Source organism: Megascapheus bottae, chromosome 4 (assembly GCF_031878675.1).
Source record: "Megascapheus bottae isolate mThoBot1 chromosome 4, mThoBot2.hap1, whole genome shotgun sequence".
NCBI lineage: Eukaryota > Metazoa > Chordata > Mammalia > Rodentia > Geomyidae > Megascapheus > Megascapheus bottae.
Window position 1 is genome coordinate 5,595,676 of NC_143512.1, and position 24,934 is coordinate 5,620,609.

Consider the following 24,934-nt stretch of genomic DNA (forward strand, 5'->3'; position numbering starts at 1 on the left):
TGGGCCAAAACACCTTGATCAGAACTATTCATTTCTGCCGTTACAGAATGGAAGCAGTCAGAGAACATATATAAATGCATAGATGTGGTGGTGTCCCAACAAATCTTTATTTATAAAGACAGGAGACGAGCTCGACTTGACCACTAATTGTAGGTTGCTGAACTAATGCAAGAGACCAAAAAAGTCATCACTTCACTCTTCTGCAGATTTCCATTTTCATTTTCACTCTTGAGGAACTTGTGATATATTCTTTGATATCACATTCTGGTCCATAGGATTTTCTTTTGCTGTGAAGTTGAAGGAACATAGTATCCCACTCAAGTTATTTTTGTCAGGGCCTTTTCTTTATGACTACTCAACTAATATTACTAGTAAAGTTATTTTGTTTAATCTGGTTTTTTTTTAAGAGTCTCAGGTCCTTTTGTGCTGGGGCTAGCTTTGAACCTTCATCCTCAGATCTCAGCCTCCTGAGTGGCTGGGATTACAGGCATGAGCCATCTTGGCCCAATTGTTTTTTTTTTTTTTAGCTCTTTCACACCAGAAAATATCTAACTTTTTTTTTTTTTTTTTTTGGTTTTGGTTGGTCATGGGGCTTGGACTCTGGGCCCAGGTGCTGTCCCTGAGCTCTTCAGCTCAAGGCTAGCACTCTACCACTTTGAGCCACAGAGCCACTTTCGGTTTTCTAGTGGTTCATTGGAGATAGGAATCTCACTGGATTTTCATGTTCAGGCTGGCTTTGCACTGTAGCTCGGATCTCAGCCTCCTGAGCAGAGTTACAGGTGTGAGCTGCCAGATCACAAGAGCAATATTTGACTTTTATATCTATACATTTGTTTTTTTGCTTTGCTTTTCTGAGTCAGGGTACCACTATGTCTTGAACTTATGTCTACAGAGTCTTGATTGTCTGTCCTCAGCATTCTTAGTCTGGCATTTCAGGCATGAACCATTCATTTATCTTTGCTGCTGATGACATCCTGACTTGCTATAATCATATTGGTATCCTATTGTTTCTCTCAAAGTATGGAATCATTACTGCATCTCTTTGGGCAGTGAAGTTGCCATGGCAATGTCTTAAAACCACCAGATTTTCTTCCTATAGTAGCTGATTTGTCTTTTGCTGCCTGAGTGTCTGAAGACATTTTTTCTTTGTTGATAACCCTGAACAGTTTGACCAGAGATTTTCTTGAGATCATTCCGTATCAATTTTTCTTGATATAGGATTCTAATTTGTAAGTGCCTTCATCTCTTTCTGGATTTTTAAAGATTATATTTTTGAATTCCTTTTTTAAAACTTGTTTTTCTTCTTTAAGCTTTCCAAGTGTCTTCATATTGGATTTTTTTCTCTGTGTATCTTTATTTTGATTGCTTTGTGAAACAAAAATTCCACTTTCTCAACAATTATCCCCAGCCATGAATGCATGCCACTTTTAGCCTCAATTCCTTCTTCTAATACTTATTATTCAAGTAACAAGCTTGTTCTTTACATTTCTTTTTTAAATTTTTTTATTGTAAATAATAAAAGGGTTACATGATATTTGCCAGATAGAAGGTGCATTAATTCACATATATTGATACCCTTTCACATGTCTTGGTACCCGTTACCCTCCCCCCACCCCCCCACCCGTCTTGGTTTTCCCTCCTTCCCTATCAAATTTCAAATAACCAAATACAAATAAATTCAATACATCAGATAACAAAGTGAGATACTGTAACAATATGAGATAAACAAGGGACAGCAAAGGAGATGAAAGACAACATAGTACATTAAGGACAACAATCATTCGTTATATGGCTTTTGTTTCAATATCCTGGAGGTCCTTTCAATTAGCTTCATACTATATGGCCTTATGTATCGAGATTTTGCTCCATTGCAGATCTCTGCTAGTAGAGCCCAAGGTTTCTACTGATTATAACGAATGAGGGAAACCATTGAACCTAAGTTCGTTTGAGTCTGGCTTACTTCACTTAATATGATTTTTTCTAAGTCTTTCCATTTCCTAACAAATGGGGCGATGTCATTCTTTCTGACAGCAGGATAGAATTCCATTGTGTACAAATACCACAACTTGTTGATCCACTCATCAACTGAGGGACATCTAGGTTGGTTCCATATCTTTGCTATGGTGAATAGTGCTGCAATGCACATTGTTGTGCTGGTGGATTTAGTATGTCCTTGTTTCTGGATGGTTGGGTAAATGCCAAGTAGTGGAATTGGTGGGTCATAGGGGAGTTCTATGTTTAGCCTTTTGAGGCACTGCCATACTGCTTTCCATAGTGGTTGAACAAGTTTGCACTCCCTCCAACAGTGTAGTAGTGATCCCTCCTGGCCACATCCCCTCCAGCACCTGTTATTATTCGTTTTCCTGATCCTAGCCATTCTAACTGGAGTGAGGTGGAATCTTAGAGTTGTTTGATTTGCATTTCTTTTATGACCAGAGAGGTTGAGCATTTCTTCATGTGTCTATAGGCCATTTTTGTTTCTTCTTCAGAGAAGACTCTCTTTAAGTCTTTGGCCCATTTTTTAATGGGATGGTTGTTACTTTGGAGATTAGTTTTGGAGTGATTCAATTTTTTGAGTTGTTGATATATTTTAGATATGAGGCCTTTGTCCGTTGCTTGGTTGGTGAAGATCTTCTCCCACTCTGTAGGCTTCCTGATTAATTTACTAGCTATGTCCTTTGCCATACAAAAGCTCCGCAGTTTAATGCAGTCCCACTTATCCAGCCTTTCTCTGATTTGTTGTGATTCTTGGTCCTTATTAAGAAAGTTTCGACCTGTGCCAAGGAGGCCTAGTGTATCTCCTATTCCTTTCTGTAGAGTTTTCAGTGTGTCAGCTTTTACCTCCAGGTCTTTGATCCATTTGGAGTTAATTCTAGTGAAAGGTGACAAAGAAGGATCCAACTTTAGTTTTCTGCAGGTGCTTAACCAGTTCTGCCAGCACAACTTGTTGAAGAGGCTGTCTTTCTTTCATCCTATTTTTTTGGCTCCCTTGTCAAAGATTAGGTGGCCATAGGTCTGTGGTTTAATATCTGGGTCCTCAGTTCTATTCCATTGGTCTTCAGGCCTGTTCTTGTGCCAGTACCAAGCTGTTTTGAGAATTATAGCTCTGTAATAGAGTCTAAAGTTTGGAATTGAAATTCCTCCAGCGCTGTTCTTTCTGCTAAGAAGTGTTTTTGCTATGCGGGGTCTTTTATTATTCCATATGAAATTTTGAATTGCCTCTTCTATTTCTTTAAAGAATGCCATTGGGATATTGATGGGTATTGCGTTGAATTTGTAGATAGCCCTTGGCAAGATTGTCATTTTCACAATGTTGATTCTTCCAATCCAGGAGCATGGGAGGTTTTTCCATTTCCTTAGTTCTGCTTTAATTTCCTTTTTTAGGGTTTTAAAGTTTTCATCAAAAAGGTCCTTTACATTCTTAGTTAAGCTAATTCCTAGGTACTTTATTTTCTTTGAGGCTATTGTGAAAGGAGTTGCTTTCCTGAATATTGCCTCGTTCCTCTCACTATTGGCGTAAAGGAAGGCAGTTGAGTTTTGAGGGTTGATTTTATAGCCTGCTACTCTTCCAAAGTTTTGAATCAGCTCAAGGAGCTTGGGAGTAGAGTCTATAGGATTCTTTAAATACAGAATCATGTCATCTGCAAAGAGGGATAGTTTTATTTCCTCTTTCCCTACTTGGATCCCCTTTATGCTTGCTTTTTGCCTTATTGCACTGGCTAGGAATTCTAGTACTATGTTAAAGAGGAGTGGAGAGAGTGGGCATACTTGTCTCGTTCCTGATTTTAGAGGGAATGGCTTTAGATTTTCACCATTAAGTGTAATACTAGCAGTAGGTTTCTCATACACAGCCTTTATTACATTGAGGAATGTTCCATGGATTCCTAGTTTCTTCAGAGCTTTTAACATAAAGGGGTGTTGGATCTTGTCAAATGCCTTTTCCGCGTCTATTGAGACAATCATGTGATTTTTGTCCTTGCTCCTGTTGATGTGTTGAATTATATTAATTGATTTGCGTATGTTGAACCAGCTTTGCCTCCCTGTGATGAATCCAGTTTGATCATAGTGTACAATTTTTTTGATGAGTTGTTGTAGACGGTCGGCCAGTATTTTGTTGAGAAGTTTTGCATCGATGTTCATCAAAGAAATAGGTCTATACTTCTCTTTCTTTGATGAGTCTCTGTCTGGTTTGGGGATGAGGGTTATACTGGCTTCATAGAATGAGTTTGGTAAGGAACCTTCATTTTCAATTTCGTTGAAGAGCTTGAGGAGTATTGGTGTGAGCTCTGCTTTGAAGACCTTATAGAATTCAGCTGTGAATCCATCTGGCCCTGGGCTTTTCTTAGGTGGAAGTTCTCTAATTGCCATTTCTATTTCAGAGCTTGAAATAGGCCTGTTGAGTTGGCTTAGTTCTTCTTGTTTCAGTGTGGGTATGTTAATATTGGCTAGGAATTCATCCATTTCATCTAGATTCTCAAATTTGTTGGCGTAAAGGTTTGAGAAGTATTCCCTCATGATATTCTGGATCTTGGTAATTTCTGTCGTGATATTACCATTTCCGTCTGCGATTTTGTTTATTTTGATATGCTCTCTTCTTTTTTTGGTAAGATTTGCTAAGGGTTTGTCAATTTTGTTAATTCTTTCAAAAAACCAACTCCTTGTTTTGTTGATTCTTTCTATAGTTTTTTTGGATTCCAAATCTTTTAATTCTGCTTTGATTTTAATAATTTGCTTTCTTCTACTGGGATTAGGATTGGTTTGTTGCTTTTTTCCAGGAGCTTAAGGTGAGACATTAACTTGTTGGTTTGCGATTTTTCCAACTTGTTGTTGTAGGCACTCAGCGCTATAAATTTTCCTCTGAGTACTGCCTTTGCTGTGTCCCAAACTAGTTGGTATTTTCTGTGCTTCTTACTGTTAAATTTCATAAACTGTTGGATTTCTGTTCTGATCTCTTCGATGACCCATTGGTGATTCAACAATGTGTTGTTCAGTCTCCATGAGTTACAGGGTTTTCGTTGGTGGAAATGTGTGTTCAGTTCCAATTTGATGCCTTTGTGGTCTGAGAGTGGGCATGGAATAATTTCAGTGTTGCTGAATCTGTTCAGGTTTGTTTTATGGCCTAAGATGTGGTCTATTTTGGAAAATGTTCCATGTGCTGCTGAGGAAAACGTATATTGTGTTGTTGCTGGGTGGAATATTCTGCAGATGTCTGTTAGATCTAGTTGGTCTATATAGTTGTTCAGTTCTAAGGTTTCTCTGTTGAGTTTTTGCCTTGTTGATCTGTCCATAGGTGAGAGTCGTGTGTTAAAGTCACCGACAATCACTGTGTTTCGATCTATGTATGGTTTCAGTGTAAGTAAAGTTTGCTTGATGAATTTCGGAGCTCTGGGATTGGGTGTGTAAATATTTAGGATCGCTATGTCTTCCTGGAGGAAAGATCCCTTTAGTAGTATGTAGTAACCTTCTTTGTCTTTTCTTACTAATTTTAGTTTGAAGTCTATTTTATCTGATATGAGGATGGCAACTCCAGCCTGTTTATGGGGGCCGTTAGCTTGATAGAGTTTATTCCAACCTTTCACTTTCAAAAGATGATTGTTTTTTTGTGTAAGATGTGTCTCTTGAAGACAGCAGAACGATGGCTCTTGCTTTTTGATCCAACTAGACAGCCTATGCCATTTAATTGGAGAGTTAAGGCCATTGATATGAGAGTTAGGATTGAGAGATATTTATTAGGTCCTACCATTTTTAAAAGCTTTTATTAGGGCCTGTGTCTTGACAGTTCTTGTGGTCCTTAGATGGTATGCTGTTTAGGTGCCATTTTTTCCTATATTGCATTTATTTTGGTTTTCTATGTATAGAACATCTTTCAGAATTCTCTGTAGTGTTGGTTTTGTTGCGACATATTGTTGCAGCTTTTCCCTGGAATGGAATGTTTTTATTGTTCCCTCAGTTATGAATGAGAGCTTAGCTGGGTACAGTATTCTTGGTTGGTAGTTATTTGACTTCAGGGCATGACATATATGCTTCCATTCACTTCTTGCTTGCATGGTCTCTGCTGAGAAATCTGGGGATATTCTTATTGGTTTGCCTTTATAGGTGATTGATCCCTTTTCCCTGGCTGCCTTTAGGATCTTTTCTTTGGTTTCTATTGATCCAGTTTGGATTACGATGTGGCGGTGGGATGTTCTTTTCTGGTCAGGTCTGTTTGGGGTTCTAAAAGCTTCTTGTATCTGGATGGGCCTGCCCTTCTGGATATTTGGGAAATTCTCTGAGATGATTCCCTGAAGTATATTTCCAATACCATTGACCTCTTTCTCCAGACCCTCCTCAATACCAATTAGCCTTAAATTAGGCTTCCTAATTGTATCTTGGACCTCCTGAAGCACTGTTCTTTACATTTCTTAAATATGCAATCTCTTCTTTCACTTTTATTGTTTTATTATATATCCTAGAGGTATTGCTGTACTGAATTCAAACTGTTATATTTTTTTCTCTATCATAAAGCATTGGAGAAGAACCTGTTGGGTTTTCTTTGCTTTCTGAGGATTTTTGTTCTTTTTAATTTATGTTTATTTCTTGCTTGGTATATTACTTTGCAGTGGATTTGCATAATTTTGTGCAATTTCCTTTCATTTTGCTCATGTTTAACACTGAACAGCTTTGTTTATAGTTTCTCATGGCATAAATGGATTCTCCTGAGTTATTTTTCTCCTTTTCTAGGCCCATCCACTTTGCTTCCCCCTTGTCAAAGTGTAGCTTTCTAGGCATTTATGGTTTTTTTTTTTTAATTCTGTTGTGGAATGTTGTTTTGAATTTTCAGCGCTTTATTGCCTGACTGCTTTTGAGAGATTGGTTATAGTTATTATACCAGAATGTCTTACTTTTAAGCTATCAAATCTAAAATATTATGGTTCAAATAGTACATTTTCCTAAGTAATACTGTTGCATTATTTGCCATAAAAATAACTATTGTGTTAGGTGCTGGAAGGAGGGTCTGTAATTCTGTTTGATCCTTCATTATATGGAGATTAAGTATTGAAACAAGAGCCCGGTACACTTGGGGAAAGACAAAGTTACATGATTTATGAAATCTTTGTTAGTTTTGCATTTTCAAATGTGACAAATAAGACAGCAGGGCTTGCCTAACCAATGGAAATTATCAAGAAGTTCATGAAGGAGCAAACAATAAGAGACATTGCAACTGTGCAACCACTAGAGGGCAGATTCCTAACACTAGACCTGCCAAATGAATTATACTGGAGTTCATTTCAAGTTTTGCAAAACTTTGAAAAGATAATAATGTAAGGAAAATAGATGCACCAGGGATTACTCATTTGTAACAGAATCCCCTGTTTCTTTCTCCTGCCCATGGTATCCAGGTCCCCTGTTGAGAGCTTTCTTTTCTCTAACCATGCCCCTCCAAGTGGTCCACACTTGCAAACTATTAAATCACACCCCAATTCCTATCTGGCCTGTCTTTATGTCCAGAATGGAGATGACAAGAGGCTCAATGCTAGCAAGAAGAAACTCCAAGATCTACTTTCAGCCCTGCTGGCATTTTAAATGATTATCCTGGGCCATCTGTTGGGATTCCAACAAATGTGGGGGAAACTGTCTTTGCTAGCCATGGCGTGCCTTGTATCTTTCACCTTGCTGCTTAAGATGCCCTGGGCCAGAACTAAGTTTCAGTCGAAGGGTCACCAGACTCCTTCTCACATTCCTCATCCTGATCACCAGCAGGCTCAAGTCTCAGCTTTTACTGTTGGGATGGATTCCTGACCTTGATGTGACCTTTCTCCACAGAGCGTCTCATCATTGACTCCTGAACTCACAAACTCAGCCAAGGCCTGCCAATTTCTGAGCACCATACAAAGTACTGTTGGCAACACAAACTAGGTATGTGTTAAGTAGGACTGATATCGTACAGAGCAAAAGCATATCTATCTATCTATCTATCTATCTATCTATCTATCTATCTATCTATTGTCATGTAGATTTATTTGGGACTATCCCAGAAAATCACTAGTTCCTCTTGTGAGGAGTATTTGATATAAATTGTACTGATTTTTTTTTCTAATCATAGAACCTGATTGTTGCCAACAACCAATGTGCAGGCTCCTGATTCCTTTAGGCTGAGGTAGAACCATGAGCAGCGGCTCCTGTGGTTAGGTTCATTGTGAACTGAAGTGCTCAGTGCCCACCATACACCTTTTAAAACTGACTAGACACATGTGGAGAACTGTGCTCTATATCATTGTAGTTGCCTTGGTCAGGACCCAGCATAGTAGAAAGAATGAAAACAACCTCTTCTTCCTCCTCCTCCTTCTCCCCTTCCTCTTTCTCTTCCCCTTCCTCCTCTTCTTCCTCCTTATCCTTCTTCTCTCTCTTTTATTTCTCCTCATAATCCTTCTCCCCTCCCCTCCTACCTCTTTCCTTCTCCCCCTCCTTCCTCCCCCTTTTCTTCCCCTTCCCCCTCTTCCAATTTTTCCAGGAATGGAACCTAAGACCTAAAAAGCTAATGCCCTGTATCCTTGGTACAGGAGCAGTACATATTTATTTTATTTTTGTCTCTAGCAGGGCTTTAACTCAGGGCCTTACACTCTCTCTTTGCCTATTTAATCTTAGCTGATGCTCTACTTTTTGAGTTCAGCCTGGCTTTTTGTTGCTGGTTAATTGGAGATGGGGACTCATAGGCTGTTCTCTCCAGGCTGGCTTCGAATCATGACCCCCACGACTCAGGCTCATGGCTAGCTAGGTGCCACAGGGACCTGACTCCACAAGCATTTATATATTTATTAGGATTCATCCGATCAACGAAATGATTTGGACCTTAGATTGAGGAAGTTCACACGTTCATTTTCTGAGGTTGAAGGAAGTAAGAAGTTGAACACCTGAGCCAAAAAAGGGAAAAAATATACAAAGCTCTCATGGAGATGGTATGCTGGCCTCGAACTATGACTGAGCTATGCAGTGTAGCATTTAGCTTAAAATTTCCTCATCCTCTAATTAATTTTCAAGATGTGATTAGAGTTCTATCAGACAGCAAAGTTTAGTGTGTGCTAGACAGCAAGGAATACAGAAAGTTATCAGTTCTTCCAGAAGAGGAGCAATACAAGACCTCATGATTTGAAGGAAATCTTGCAGTCTGTGAGAGAGTTGTAAGGTAGAGGTGACAACCCGGAAGTGTAGAGAATGGTCTTGATTTCAAAAATGGTCAGTGTAAAATTCAATTCAAAACAACACAATTCAATTCAACAAACCCACAAATCTTGATGGCCTGGTTTCTATTTATTGTTCCACAGCTAGAAGACCACAAGCAAATAATTTAATTTTACTTACTATCGCTAACTATCTGCCTATTTACCTCTCCATGGCCAATAATCATCAAGCTGGATTTATTATAATGCAAAAGTATTCCCTGAGGTTTCTCGGGAATAATGAGGCATCCTTAATAAAATATGGATGTTGTACAACACATAGATAAAAGATCGAACAAGAGCTCAGTCAAATTAGCTGGCTGTCAAACACAGTACTTGTTTCCTTGAATGGTAATGAAACTTTAAAATTAGGACACGTGTGGATCAACTTTTCCTGAGTTGCTTATGGCTTTCTATTTCCTAAAATAAACTCAGGTGAAGAAAGCTGGGATCCTCTTTATTGAGAAATTCAAAGTGAAAAACATGGATCTCATGACTAATTTCTGCCTAGATCACAACTAAATGAAAAGCAGAGTGGGCAAACATAGTTTTATTCCTCTAGGGAAATGAAAAATGTTTGAACTTCAAAGCAGATCATTAAATCAGGCATGTATTTTCAGAGATAGCACAAGAAACAGCCTTAGTTTCTTTATGATTTTTAAAATTTAATGGTAAACTCCTATGTCTGAAACAGGAGTGAATTTAGTATTTCACTCATGGTATTAGGTCTGCAGGTTCAAGTGCAAATCTCAGTATGGATGCCACAGGATGTCTGTAATACTTGCTTATATTAAACTATTCAATTTGAGGAATGACCATTGCATAAATAAATAATGCTGGAAATAATTGGATCACCATATGAAGAAATTTTAGTTTAGAGTCATAGCTTATACCAAATGAGTGGTTGTTTTTGATCCACTCCAAGCCTGTTTCTTCTTGGGTAACAATTTTTAGCCTCCTTTTGAGGAATAACCTCTTTGTACGTGTTTACTGATTGTAACAACAAACAATTTTTTTATTATATACTAATGAAGGACTTTTACCCTTAAATCACTGAGTCAATCAATAAATGTGTATTCATATGGCTTAAAGAAGTGATTCCACCAGCTAAAAAATGTAATTCTCATAGACCTTTGAGAGAAGTTTTGGTTAATTATGTCTGTCATAGGTACTGAGAAAAGGAACTAAAACAAATCAACAGGCAATGTCTCTTTGAGAATCACTAAAAGAGTTAACTAATATTTTAAATATTGAAAAGACTAATATTTTAAACATGGAAAAATAAACAGAAAATAATAGCTGCATGAAATTCATAGAGATTGGGTAAGGTTTTAAAATTGCTCTGAAGTCATAGAAACCACTATTGAGAGAAAAAAAAACTGGCAGTCACATAAAAAATGGACATACTTGTAATTAAAAAATTGAAATGATGATAATCAAGGCAGTTTTTTGTTGATAATATTCTGTGATGAGCTCATTGAAAAAGGTCTTTGACAGTACTGGGCCCCATGCTTGATAAAGTGCTCTATCATTGAGTTATTCTGTTTTTGTAGGTTTTTTTTTTTTTTTTTTGTAGGTCGTGGGGCTTGAACTCTGGGCATGGGCACTGTCTCTGAGCACTTCAGCTCAAGACTACTGCCCTACCACTGCACCACTGTAGTATGGTATTTTTGAGATAACGTCTTGACTCTACCTAGGTCTATGTCTGAACTGTAGTCTTACTATTTTACTTTTTCTGTGGCTGGGTTGGCAGGCATGTGTCACTATACCAGCTTCTTCCAGCTGAAACTGAATCTTGCAGATATTTTTCGCTTGGAACCACAATTCTCCTGAACTCTGCTTCCCAGTGGGTGAGATGACAGACCCAGGCCTCCAGACCCAGGGGTGGGTTGAGAAGGACTTTTGGAGATGCTTTGGCTCGCCTGTAGCCATAACCCTCCTAATTTCAGCCTTCCAATTAGCTAGAATCATAGGCTCGAGTAACCAATACACTGCTTGAAATTGTAATGTGAATAGTTACAATATTTTTTACTGTGGAAAAAGAATTATAACACAAATAGAATGATAACTTATGAATTAATTATAGGAAAATGAAAGGCAAAGAAACATTAAAGTTTCATGTTATACCTGGCAGCAAAACATTTAAGGAAATGCACACTCAAGTACCTGGCTAGGTTATAGAGCGACTATCATATTCTATGAGGAAAATGTAAGGGAATTCAAAGTACTTTGGGGAAAAAAATATTATACTTCCAGAGGTAACCAAAGTGAGCTCCTTTCTTCTTAACGTCTATGAAATCTAGAACTGAAAATGTATATAGAGTGCTGGTGGTTCACGCCTATATAATCTGAGCCACTCGGGAGGCTGAGAGCTAAAGATTGAGGCTTGAACTCAGCCCGGACACTAAAGCCCACAAGATTCTTATGGCCAATAAACCACACAAAAAAGCTAAAAATGGATCTGTGCCTCACGTGGTAGAGGACCAGCCTGGATTAAAAAAAAAAAAACTAAGAAAGACTCTGAAGCCCTGAGTTCTAGCTCTAGTACCAGCACATAAACAAAAATTGTCTATTTATGGGACTTAGGATAAATGAATTGGTCCCAGATAAGCTTCCCAAAGCAAAAGCCTTTTAAGCTGTCAGAGGACTGAGGGTCACAATTTAGCAACTCCCTACACTAAGGGCTGCCTGATTCCGCTAACGACATTAGTAATAATAATTCAATTTAGAACTTGTATTATGGAGGGCATGCCTATAGTACATTTTTAAAAATCTGTGTCTGAAATCTGAATTTAAGTGGGCATTCTGTATTTTATCTGACAGTTTTGCTGTACTACACACACATCTGTGTTTGTTTATTCTCAGAAAACTTGTAAATAATCTATGAAATATCCCAGCTTCAGATAGTAGCAATATCAATAGGAACAAGCACAAAATATTTACTTAGAAGTTGATCAAAAAATGCAAGGGAACAATACCAACTTCAGATCTGTTATACCTAGTGGAGATCCAGAGTTCAGATTTATGGTGACTCTCAGCTGTGCCCTCTGACCCTTAACATCTAGCCTGTGTTTGGTTAGACAATAAAGACTTTTGGGGGTGGAGAGGATGGTCTTCCCCAGTTACAACCAGCCCAGAGGAGGAATCAGTCCATTTCTATGAGCTTTCGGCCCCTTTGTGTGTGAGGAAGATGAATAATACTACATCCCACCCCCCAAGAAAAAATATACAATGGAATCCATTATCTTTACAAAAGCCAAAACCCAAATTCCATTTGGTCATTTCTGTAGCACCCAACTAACCAAAATCTGAAGAATCAAAAAAAAGGCTACCTGTATTGGGCAGGGGTATAAAAATGGAGTTAGTCAGGGTTGTGGATAGGAAGGATTGCTTTGCAATATATCATGGTTTAATACTGTTTTAATGTAGTAGCCTCTTATACAGTGCTCTTGTGTTAACAGATGTGGCACATGCATACACCAGCATACTTGTAAAACTAAACTAGTATTATATACACTGCCCCCCGAACCCTCCCACGGGGCTCCTGCTCCTTGTCTAGAACCAAATGCCCCCCAAAATAGTGAAAAATGACCCAAGTCATGAACCACCCTTTCAGACAGCCAGTCCAAAAATTGTTCATCTTGAAACCCATCGGAACTCTTTTGTTTTCTGCAATTTCCTTCTATTCTTCTCCCACGGAAGGTCCAGGTTGGTCTGGTGCTAGCTCACCACTGCCCACCTTTTCTCCTTTCAAAGCTACCTCTTCTTATATAACATGGCAGTCATTTATTATGGCTTAGATTAAGCCACTCTAAGAATAGAAGGTGTGAAGAATTGTGCCAATGACAGGAGTTGGCTCTGAGCCGAGGCAGTCATGTAGGAAAGCAAAGAAGTAAAGAGACTCAGGAGACATTCTTAAAGTTTTCTGGGAGTATCAGTTTGAGTAAAGATTTATTTGTTATGAGATTCCAATTTCCAAGAAGGAAGAGAGAAAAGAACAGAAAAAAATGATAAGAAAAAGCTATTTTTTTCAGATTTTGTGAGGGTTTGCTGACAAAAGGAAGAGATAAGCCAAAAGAAAATGAAGAAATGAAGGGAATGGAGGAATGTCCTTCATTCGGCTGTCACAATAAGGATTCCTCTCTGCATTGTGCTCTGGCTACTTTTGCTTCACTGCTCACAACACAAGACATATCTGGGCTGTAAAATGAAAGGATCAGAATGAACGGCACATCCTTGGCGAGTCCGGAAATCTCCTGAGTCTACTTTGTCAACTGTAAATTCCACATAGCAAGAGCTACTGAGCTTATGAAGAAGGTATGGGAACTATAGCATCAGAATGAACTCAAGCTGGGTTGAATGCGTGCGTGCGTGCGTGCGTGCGTGCGTGCGTGTGTGTGTGTGTTTTGCTTAGGGTTAGTACTCTACCACTTGAGCACTTGAGTCAACAGCTCTGCCTCTGGCTTTTTGTTTATTAACTGGAGATTAGAGTCTCATGGACATTCCTACCCGGGCTCGTTTTGAGCCATGATCCTCAGATCTCAGCCTCCTGAGTAGCTTAGATTACAAGCATGAGCCAATATTAGCATGGCTAATATTTTCACTTTTATTTAATAATAAAAATAAAAAGTGTTTAGCACATAAAGTTCTTATCAGGAATAAGCAAGAAAATCTATCTATCTATCTATCTATCTATCTATCTATCTATCTGATATAGAACTACTCTGAAACCCAGTGATATCACTCTTGGGTATTTATCCAGAAGACACAAATCAGGATATAATAAAGACTGTTGCACATCTATATTTATTGCTGCACAATTTTCAACAGTCAAGTTATGGAAACAGCCCGTTATAACCTACAAGGGATGTGTAGATCAAGAAAATATGTGTGTATGTGTGTGCATATGTACATATGAATACACACTCACAATTCAAATTTTTCTGAGCCATAAAGAAGAATAACATTTTGTCATTTCTAGCAAATAGTTGGGCCTGGAAAAAGCTATGTTTTGTGAAGTAAGTTTGGCTCAGAGGAAAATGGTAGATGTCAATTATAAACACAAAGAAAGTATACACAAGGCCATATATACAAATACACACACATACATAAGCACATATATATTGACTAATGTATGGCATATGCAGGAGTAGATTCTAAGAGTGTAGCTCATTTAAGTAACTAATTTATAGTGTAACAAAGATAATTACCAGAAACTGGAGTAGGTTTTGTCAGGGGGTGGAGGAAGATGCAAAAGAAGAGAAGGAAGGATGGAGGAATACAGCCATCATATTCAATATATATAGGTAAAAATGGAACCAGGTAACTAGAGAGGATGGATGAGGTTAGAAGAGATAGGGAGAATGATGAATAAGAGGTTTCGTTGTTCAAGATGCATTGCACTAATAAAGTGGCACGTTGAATTTAAATCTCATTGTACAGCTACTTAAAGCTAGTGCCGGCAAGTATTATTCACATTTCTAGATTAATTAAATAATGACTAAGTAAAAGGCCATATATATATATATATACATAAACACATACAAAATGAACACTTAAAGCACATAATATGTGACAGAAGGGTGATGGTAATGTTAGCAGTCAAAGCCAATGGATCTAAAATTCCACTGCAAAGTCTGACCCATAGTTGGCTTTCATTACATGGCAGTTATTTTTTTTTTCATGGTTTTGCTTGATTTTAGGATCTGTGCCCAACTATGTCTGCCTGCTGACTCTGTTCTAGTCTTGATTGTCACAGGAATGCTAGCAACTGTAATTTCTTGTTTTGGCATGAGCTAGAATGAAGTGAATGACATTGTTTTCCCTCCTTACTGGCCATGATTTCTATTAGTGCTGTTTTGGTGCCTTGATTGCCCACGCTTATTACGTTGCCCCATCACAGACAGAGCTGGGCAGTAAGTCCTAATCTATGACTTTGATACCCCATACACATTGGCTCATTTTATTCTATTGGTAGCCTGCTTCAAGCTCAATAGATCTACTTGGTGATATTGCTGTGACAAGGCACAGTCCCTGTGTGCAGATGCCCCATTATAATCCCTGACTGCATTCACTCTCTTGGAAATCTGAGACTTCTCTGGCCAAGTCCGATTTGACACAAGCCTCCTGCCTACTTCTTGGATAATCATATTCTCACCTAGGGCAAGGTGGCTCCATTTGTCTGCAGTTTTTTTTTTCCTAACTCCAATTCAAATTATTTGCGACATTTTCAGCTACAAGATTCTATTATTCCTTGTTGAAATCCAGAAGTGCATATAACTTTAGCCCTGTGTGGCTGAGAAAGAGTATATGTCAAAGATTTCCTTTGCAACTCAATAATGTAGATGTATCTGTAAGACATAGACTTAAATTTTTATTCATTCCAGGTTTGTTGAAAAACATATGATGGGGTAAGTTTTAGGGGGACAGTGTAGCAAGCTTAGCTCTTGTAATGGAAATTAGGTGTTGGTATCCATGACACAAATGTTAAAATCTGTACAAGCCATATTTTATAATGATGTACCATCTTTTAGCAAGTACTAGCTCCATTCTCTAACATTTTGAGAGGCTTTGTCTTGAACTGATTCATTAAATTAGGGCTTAGATTGGAAACTACTGAAAGTTTTCACTTTTAGGTGAGAAATGTAGTACTCAGTATACAAATTTGATGCTATTTGAGAACATGTTTTCCTTTGGTCATGTAAGCATGCAATTTTTAGCTGAGCAAGATTTTCATTGTTGCTTATGGGGAAATGGTTAAAATAGAAACTGAGTTATTTTGACTGGAGGCTTTTACACCTAGGTACACATTAGGATATTATTGCCATAAAACATTGAACGTGAATATCAAGCAATGATCATGAGATTCCTCTGCATTCTCAAGCAAAATGGGCTGCAGGTGACTCAGTTGGTAGAGTAAATTGCCTGGCAAGCACAAGGACATGAATTCAATGCCACTAGGTCCAAATCAGCAAAAAGCCAAACATATATGTGATATATTGTGAAGGTAATCTTTAAACAAAGCTTGATTATATAGAGACAGCTAAGTCAAATCAGATCAATATTCTGAGCCCTTATTACTTTAAGTGCAGATGGTAATCTCATCTGCTTCTCTTCTCCTGGGTTTAGCTGGGGATGGTGACTCATTTAAAAATAAAACATTTTGTTTATTTTCTTAGTATAAAAATCACATGCCATTGCTGAAGAAAATTTGACGAGACCTTGAAAACCCACGTCTTTAATTTTGTATATAGGACTACATATTACATATCAGTCACTTTTGCCATAAAAGTTTATGAAAATACTTAAGTAGATGTTTTTTAAATATCAATACAGTACTTCATTGCATGCATAGTTTCTGATTTTCTTTAAAAAATCTCTTGATTTTAGTTATTTGAAATGCTTAAAAAGTTTTACTTCATGAAACATCTTTGTAGTTCATTTTTACTTTTATTACTTTTGAAATTGTCCATGGTTATCCTAATTGTAGAAATTCTAGAACAGTCCATGAGCATATTTAAAGGCTTTTGACTAAAAATATTCTGACTGAGGTAGGCTTTTTTGTTGTTTTTTTTTTTGTGTGTGGGGGGGGTGTTTTTGTCTGTCTTGGGGCTTGAACGCTGTTGAATCTGGGCCAGGACACTGTCCCTGAGCTCTTCAGCTCAAGGTGACCACCCTACCCCTTGAGCCACTGTACTACTTCCAGTTTTCTGGCAGTTAATTGGAGAGTAGAGTCTCACGGTCTTTAGTGCCTGGGCTGGATTTGAACTGTAGCCTCAGATCATAGCCTCCTGAGTAGCTAGGATTACAGGTGGTCAGACTGAGTTTTATGAAGTCTATACCATGTGCTTTCTCACATTTTAAACCTGAGAGTTATCTTATATATGACAATTTTCCAATAGGATCAGTGGATTTCCAATATGATTTCTCCCTGTGTTAGTTAAGTTCATTGGTCAAATAAACTTAGGTAAGGGTATTTTTTTAGATGTCATGGTACCAACTTCAAGAATACCTTTACAAGAATAACTGACAACAGTTCCAAGGACCCAGCTCTAATTTTAGTAATATAGTTTGGGGAAGAGTGAATCTTTTTTCAGTACAATGAGCATCCAATATGCTCTATCTAGAGGTAGATAAATTAGAGCCTGGGGTCTTGTCTGATTATCCCTTTTCTCACTTAAGTCCTTCATTGGTATCAATCGAAAAATGTAATCCCATCTGTCAGATGGCTGAGAGATGAGCAATTTATTTGTTAGCCACTCAGGACACAACATTTGCAATAGATTATATTGGGAATATTTCAAGCGCATCCCAGGAGAATTTTCCTATGGAACCTACACGTGGAAAACTTCAGGACCTAGTACATGCCTTGCCATTACCTTCTTACCAGTGCTGCAAGATTACAATGCTGTAGAAAATAACTTCTTCAGTCTTAATCCAAAACCAAGGAGGACTCAAGTCAACCCTTAACGGATAAGGAAATTAGCATTGGTTACTTTGCAAGCCACTGAGAGCCTGGCTTAGCTGTGTTAGCCTACGCTGACTCTTACAACACACATTGGCCTAGAGTAAACACTTTGTAAGAATGGATGGCTAACCTAAATTGTTCTTTATGCTAAAGCTCATGATACTTGTTTGACAGGGGAGTGAAGAGGTGCCGTCTTTTTCTTCGATATACTGATATGTGTACAGTAGTGTCAACAGACATACCACCATCACCTGGCATTTTGCTGCTAAGTAAGCTTCAGTCCGAGGGAAGGGAAAAAAAAACCTTAAGAATACCCAAAGAACTACAGAGAAATGGAACCAGAGGTCTATTTTAAAATCCTTGCTTGGAGCTGAAGCAGCTTTAAGTTCTTCAGTTAAGTGAGCCCAAACCAACAAATTTCCTTTAGAGTTCAAACCAAGGAAGAAAGAAAGGAATACTGGAGCATGAGATGATCGTTCTTAGCAAGTGTCTGTGCTTCTGGACAATGGAAAAGACACAAAGCTCAGCTGTGGAAGAACGCCTAGAGAGAAGGAATTCAGAGATGAAGGTTCAATATGATCTTTGACTCTTGACTCTCCTAGCTTCTTAAGAGTTCTTCTCACTGCCTTAGTTGGTCAAATAGGACTTTGACCCCCCCATCCTCTCAGCTAGACATGCATTCCCAGCCCACTGTGTACTCTTTATAGTTCAGAGTTTTAACAAAGAGGTTCTTCCTGGATTCATCACTTGGCTGGTAGGTAGGGGGCTTAATTAATTACCATATGTAAGATGTTTCCAGCCTTTCAGTGGATTAGGAATCCTTAGGAAAGCAGAAGCAAGAGTCTTTTAATGCCTTTCTCTCTGCTGGTAGCTTTTCTTGCTTCCGGAGAGAAAGGCATTGATGTTGGCTTGAAGGAACTAAAACTTGTCACCCCATCTCAATTCATTTTTCATTAAATAGATTTGGAAATCAATCAGACATGTTTTTACAAGCCAATCAGATTCCAAGTTGATAAGTGATGTTGTTTCATAATTGCCTTGAGGACAAAGTGTTTAGACATACAGGTGAGGCCTGCTGGGTTCTGACAGCTTTCTCTTACACAAGACATTTTCCTTCCTCTGCCACCCTGAGTGGCACACTCCCCTTCTGTCTCCTCCCATAATACACCCTCCTCTGAAGCCATTACATTTCATTGGTATTCTTTATTTCATACCTTGATTAAACATTTCATCATGGTTTTCTTCTTATTTCTATATGGAGAATGAACCAGTTAGGATTGTGGTTGGAGGCTGAAAATAGATGTCTTAAATAACAAGATTTAAGAAGATGGACGTTTTCCAACTTCTGCGTCCAAGACTTCTGTCCTTTCATCTTGTCATCATGCACACAGAGCATCATCAAGGGACAAAACAGCTGCTGTGGCTCCAGACATCAAGTCTATATTGCAGGCAGAGAGGAAAAGCAAAGGGGAGAAGGAATGAGGGTCTCCTGACTGAATTCACATCTTGTGTTTACCAGGCACAGTCCACTCCAGATATTTCTATTACCTTCCTGGTTCCTGTGTCTTTTGCAGTTAAACCACTGAACTTTGTCTCTGTCTCTGTCTCTCTAATTATATTTCTTTGATAGTAAGTGGGGTTTAAGTGCAGGGCTTTGCACTTTCTAGGCAGGCACTGTACCACTTAAGACACTCTGCCAGTCTCTTGGAAATTCTTCCAAAGGATTATATTTTTGCCCTTTACCTTTTCTCAGTTTCTCGGTTGTTCTAGCCTTTGTACCCAACCAATAAAACCTGTTGACTTTCCTGCTTCTCTCACTCCCTCTTTCCAACATGGGCCACATAGCAACCTCTGGGTTTCTGTGCTAGAACACTTGGTAAACTTCTCTTCAGTCCTTGCTATAATAAACTGTAATTGCCCTCCCAATTTGTTATTCACACATATCCACTGAGAGCTGGTTCTTTCTCTTTGGATCTTGTAGGCTCTCTTCACTGCTACTGTGTAAGAATTTGAATCCCAGATTCCCAAATCTGATAAGGATAACAGACTGAAACAGAAAACTAATCTCAAAAAGAAAAGGGATTGACTGAGTGAATAAGTGAATGAGTAGATGAATGAATGCATAGTTTACTATCTTGAACTCTACTTTTCCCAGAAGAGAGGAAAGGCACTACTATATAAAGCCATTTATAATGATCTGTCCTTGAATTTTTACCAGATCCTAATGTGTGCCTGAGCTGTTGCTTTGCTGACCAAAAAAACACTTCTAAACCAAACAACAATTTTTCTCCCCAAATGAATTCAAAGTAGTAAAGACTACTGAAGTATAATGATGAATGATTATTTAGTATTCAGGATTATAAAAGGAAATACCCCCTGGATATTAATCATTAGCAATAGTTGAGTGACACAGTTAGCACTCAATTTCTACTGGTAAAGCAATTCACAATTCTGTTGCACTTAAGAGAAATGTTTATTAAATACAGAATTATGCTTACCAGTAGATTATTTTTTAAAGCCTTTCTATTTGATCACTTCACTGAAATATTTTAGTTGACTTTCCTGTTTTAACTAGGTACTCTGTCACCTGCAAATAGTGGTATTTTATGTTTTAGCTAGGTACTCTACCATCTGCAAATAACAGATTTCTTTTCTTCCTTTGCAACCTATTGCAATAGGTAAATTCCCCAATCCAGCATTAATTGTGAAGTTAAGTGCTGCCATTGTTCTGGTCCTCTTTCAAACAAATTACCAAAGGAATACATTCAAATTGTTTTTAAAATGAAGTAGAAAGCATTTAGTGGGAAGTAGGAATTCTTTGTGTCTTTTGGTAGTTTTTCTCTCTAGTCTAGCCTTGTCTCTATGGCCTGGAAGAATGAGTCTATGGATACAGAGATAAGTAAAAGAGTACAGGTACCAACAAGACAGGCTCATAATTCTAGCTACTTAGGCATCCTATATCTGAGGATCAGAGTTCCAAGCCAGCTCTGGAAGGAATGTTGGTGAGATTCTTATCTCCACTCAACTGCCAAAATACCAGAAGTGGAATTGTACCTAAAAAGTAGAGAGACCAGGGTTGAGTGATAAAAGCCAAGAAACAGCATCCAGGTCCTGAGTTCCTGAGTCTCCGTTGTCAGTACCAGTATGCATGCTGTACACACACACACACACACACACACACACACACACACACACACACACACACACACACACACACACACACACACACACACACACACACACACAGAGGGAGAGAGAGGAAAGAGAGGAGAGAGAGGGAGAGAGAGAGAGAGACAGAGACAGAGAGAGAGAGAGAGAGAGAGAGAGAGACAGAGACAGAGACAGAGACAGAGAAAGAGGTGATATCAGGGACTCTCACTGCCAACTGCCAGGTCAAATGAGGCTCGCAGAGCATCTGTGGGAGGGGTCTTTGTCCTGGTTGCTTTTTGCCTTGCCAGGTGCTTATTCTGCTTTCAGTGGTAATCACTTCAAATTCTTTCATCTATTTCTTATTTTCAATAAGTTAACATTTCTAACTATTAGGGTTCAATTGCATTTTACTTATTGATTTTATTTACTTATTGATTACCTTTTTTTGCTACCATATTCTAGTTGATGATAGTTCAACTCCTGTGTAACATCTCTATTTCCTTCCAATAAAATGACTAAAAAATTATGGAGTGACCACAGCGTCACTGTCCCTGAGTTGCTTTTGCTCCAAGGTTAGCGTTTACACTGGAGGCACAGCATCACTCTTTTGCATAGTTTTATTGGAGATAATGTCTTATGGACTACCTTACCTGGGCTGGCTTCACACTCAATTCTCAGATCTCAGCCTCTTGTAGCTAGGATTACAGGGATGAGGCCTGACACCCAGCTTCAGGATTTTGTTTTTAAGGAGACTGTCTAATGATTCTCTGATAAGTTTAATTAGGACATTTAGGAAAAGATTTTGATCATGTCCAGAGTATTTGAAAGTAGATTTACTGACTATAGCTTACAGATCATACAGTTCAATATGAATTATGCCTTTGTAAATTCGTATATTGGAATTCCAGCAGCCATTATAGCAGAACTTAGCCATATCTGGAAATATGGCCTTTATAGGGATAATTAGGTTAAAATGAGGCCAGGAGGGTGGGGCCCTAACCCAGGGTGCTTGCTATCTTCTAAGAAGAGCCCATTGCCTGTGTGTAGAGGGGATGATGACACCTGGACAAAGCCACCAAAGGATAACCATCTTACAAGTCATATATATAAGGCAGAAGCCACCCTGCTGCCAACTCCATCTTGGACTCCCGGTCTCCAGAAACAGGAAACAATACAAGACATTTTGTAGTTAAAGTCACCCAGCTTGAGGTATTTAGTTATAGTAATTCTGGCAAACTAGCGCAGATATGTGCAGTCATTATTAGAACCCATTTTAGAGACATTTCACCACCTCAAAAACAAATCCCCAAATGTCTTGTGTATTATCACTGCCTGCTCTCCACTGTGCCTCAAACAATCTCCAGTCCAGTGTCTCTGTAGATATCCCTGTCGCAAATTTCACATGGCAGTATCATCCATATATTATCTCGTGACTAGCTTCTTTCACTCAATATATTTTCAACGTCTATCCAGTTGTAGCATGCCCTGATACTTTATTTTTTTAATGATCTCATGATATTCATGGTAGAGATGTGCCACAATTTCTTTCATGCACCAAGTCATAAATATTTGAGTTATTTCCACTGTTAGGCTATTAAGGTTATTTCTGCCACACACATTTGTGTTCCAGCTCAAGTTGTGGGAATCATGTTTTCCTTCTCTTAGATATGTACTTAAACAATGGGTTTGGTCCTAATGCATTAAGTAACTGATAAATTGTTTTCAAAACAGCTCCTACACTGTTCTCTAACCTGGCAGTATCATTTTGAATTCCTATAACAAATCTCTTGTTATGATCTGACTCTTATTGTAGTCATCTTATTAAATGTGAGGTGGAGTTTGACGGCAAGTTTGGTTTGCATTTCCAGAATAACTTAAGTGAGCTATTTCAATGGGCTTATGGATCATTTATATATCTTCTATGAGAAGTGCCTGTCAAGTTCTTTGCATCTCTTTTAATTATTTGTTATTTGTTTTGTTTTTTTTTTAACGTAGAATCTATGTACTCCAGGCAGGCTTTGAACTTTTGAACCTCTTGTCTCAGCCTCCTGAAGACTGAAAATAATGGTGTGTGGCACTATACACAGCTCAGCAACTACAACTCTTCCTCCTCTGCCTCTTCCTCCTCCTCTTTCTCCTCCTCCTCTTCTTCTCCTTCTCCTTCTTCCTTTTCTTCCTCTTCTAATAGTGCTGAGGATTGAACTGAAGGCCTCCTGCATGCTAAACAAGTACTTTACCACTGAACTATATTCCTGGCCTTACCTCTTTATGATTAAGTATTAAGATTACATATTCTGAATGTAAGTTCTGAACAGATATATGATATACAAATACCTTTTCCCATTCTCTGGGTATCTTTTCATTTTCTTAATAAAGTATACTTTACAGAAAAAAACATTTTAATTTCTGATGAAGTCCAATGTATTTGTTTCTTCTGTTTCTTTATTTTTCAGGAGAAGGGGCAGTCATGATTTTAATGTCAACTTCAAGAGCTGTTTTCATCTGGGCTCTCATGAGCTATATCATGCCTCTCAATTCTACTCAGGAGAATCGTGGTTTGAAACCAGCCCTGTCAGGAAAGCCTATAAGTCACTTATGTCCAATTAGCCACCAAAAACAAACAAAAAAGAAAAAAACCCCAAAAAGCCAGAAGTGGAGCTGTGGTTTCGCTTTGAGATTTAAAAATAAATCTCAAGGACAGTGCCCAAGCACTGATATCAAGACCCAGATACTGCACAAAATGTGAGAAAGGAGAATAGATTTTTTTCCAGGCCATATGCATATATACATAATCAAGCTGACTAAAGTATGGTATATGTAAGGGAGGTCCCCAATGGTGTACTTCCTTTGAACAAATAATAAAATGAACACTAGAAAGCTAACACCTCTTTTATCTGAGTGGGGTAAAACTTAAGTGGAAGAAGGAGAGGAATGGAGAGGCAGTGTAGACAGATCTAGACCTAGTACTTAATGCAAAAATAAGACGGGGGTGGGGGGTGTGGGGGAGGGTAAAGGGTACTAAGACATGTGAAAGGGTATCAATGTATGTGAATTAATGCACCTTCTATATGGCAAATATCATGTAACCCTTATATTAATTACAATAAAAAATATATATAAAAAAGAAAATACCTTAAACCCTCCCCCCAAAAAATAGAGCCAGGTAAGGGTGATGGGTGGATTTGGGTCAGAGGGGGAAGGGATGGTGACAGGGGTGACATTTATATTTATAAACTAATAGATTGACTTGAACCCTTTGTACAGCTACTAAAAGATAATTTTTTTATTTTTATTTTACTTTATTATTACCATAAAGGTGATATACAGAGAGATTATGGTTCCATGAGTCAAGTAACAAGTACATTTCTTTTTTTTCCAGCTTATCCTACTTTTTCCATATATTTTATTGTAATTAATATTATATTCACCAGATAGAAGGTCCATTACTTCACATACATTGATACCCTTTCCCATGTCTTGGTCCCCATTTCCCTCTCCCCCCGCCCTCCCCTCATCTTGTTTTCCCCCCTTCCCTATCCTATTTCAAATAACCAAATAAGCATATATACAATATATCAGATACAAAGGTAAAATACTGTGATAATATGGGATAACCAAGGGACAGCAAAAGTGATGAGAGATAACATAGTACATTAAGGACAACAATCACTCATTATATGGCTTTCTATATCCTGGAAGTCTTTCATTTAGTGTCATACTATACAGCCTATATATCTAGGTTTTGCTCTATTGTAAATCTCTGCTAGGAAAGCCCAAGGTCTCTACTGATTATGACAAATGAGGGAAACCATTGAGCCTATGTTCCTTTGAGTCTGGCTTCACTTAATATGATTTTTTTCTAAGTCTTTCCATTTCCTAAGTCTTTCTGACAGCAACATAGAATTCCATTGTGTATAAATACCACATCTTGTTGATCCACTCATCAACTGAGGGATATCTGGATTGGTTCCATATCTTTGCTATGGTAAATAGTGCTGCAATGAACATCATTGTGGATTTAGTATGTCCTTGTTTCTGGACAATTGGGTAAATGCCAAGTAGTGGAATTGCTGGGTCATAGGGGAGCTCTATGTTTAGTCTTCTGAGGAATCACCATACT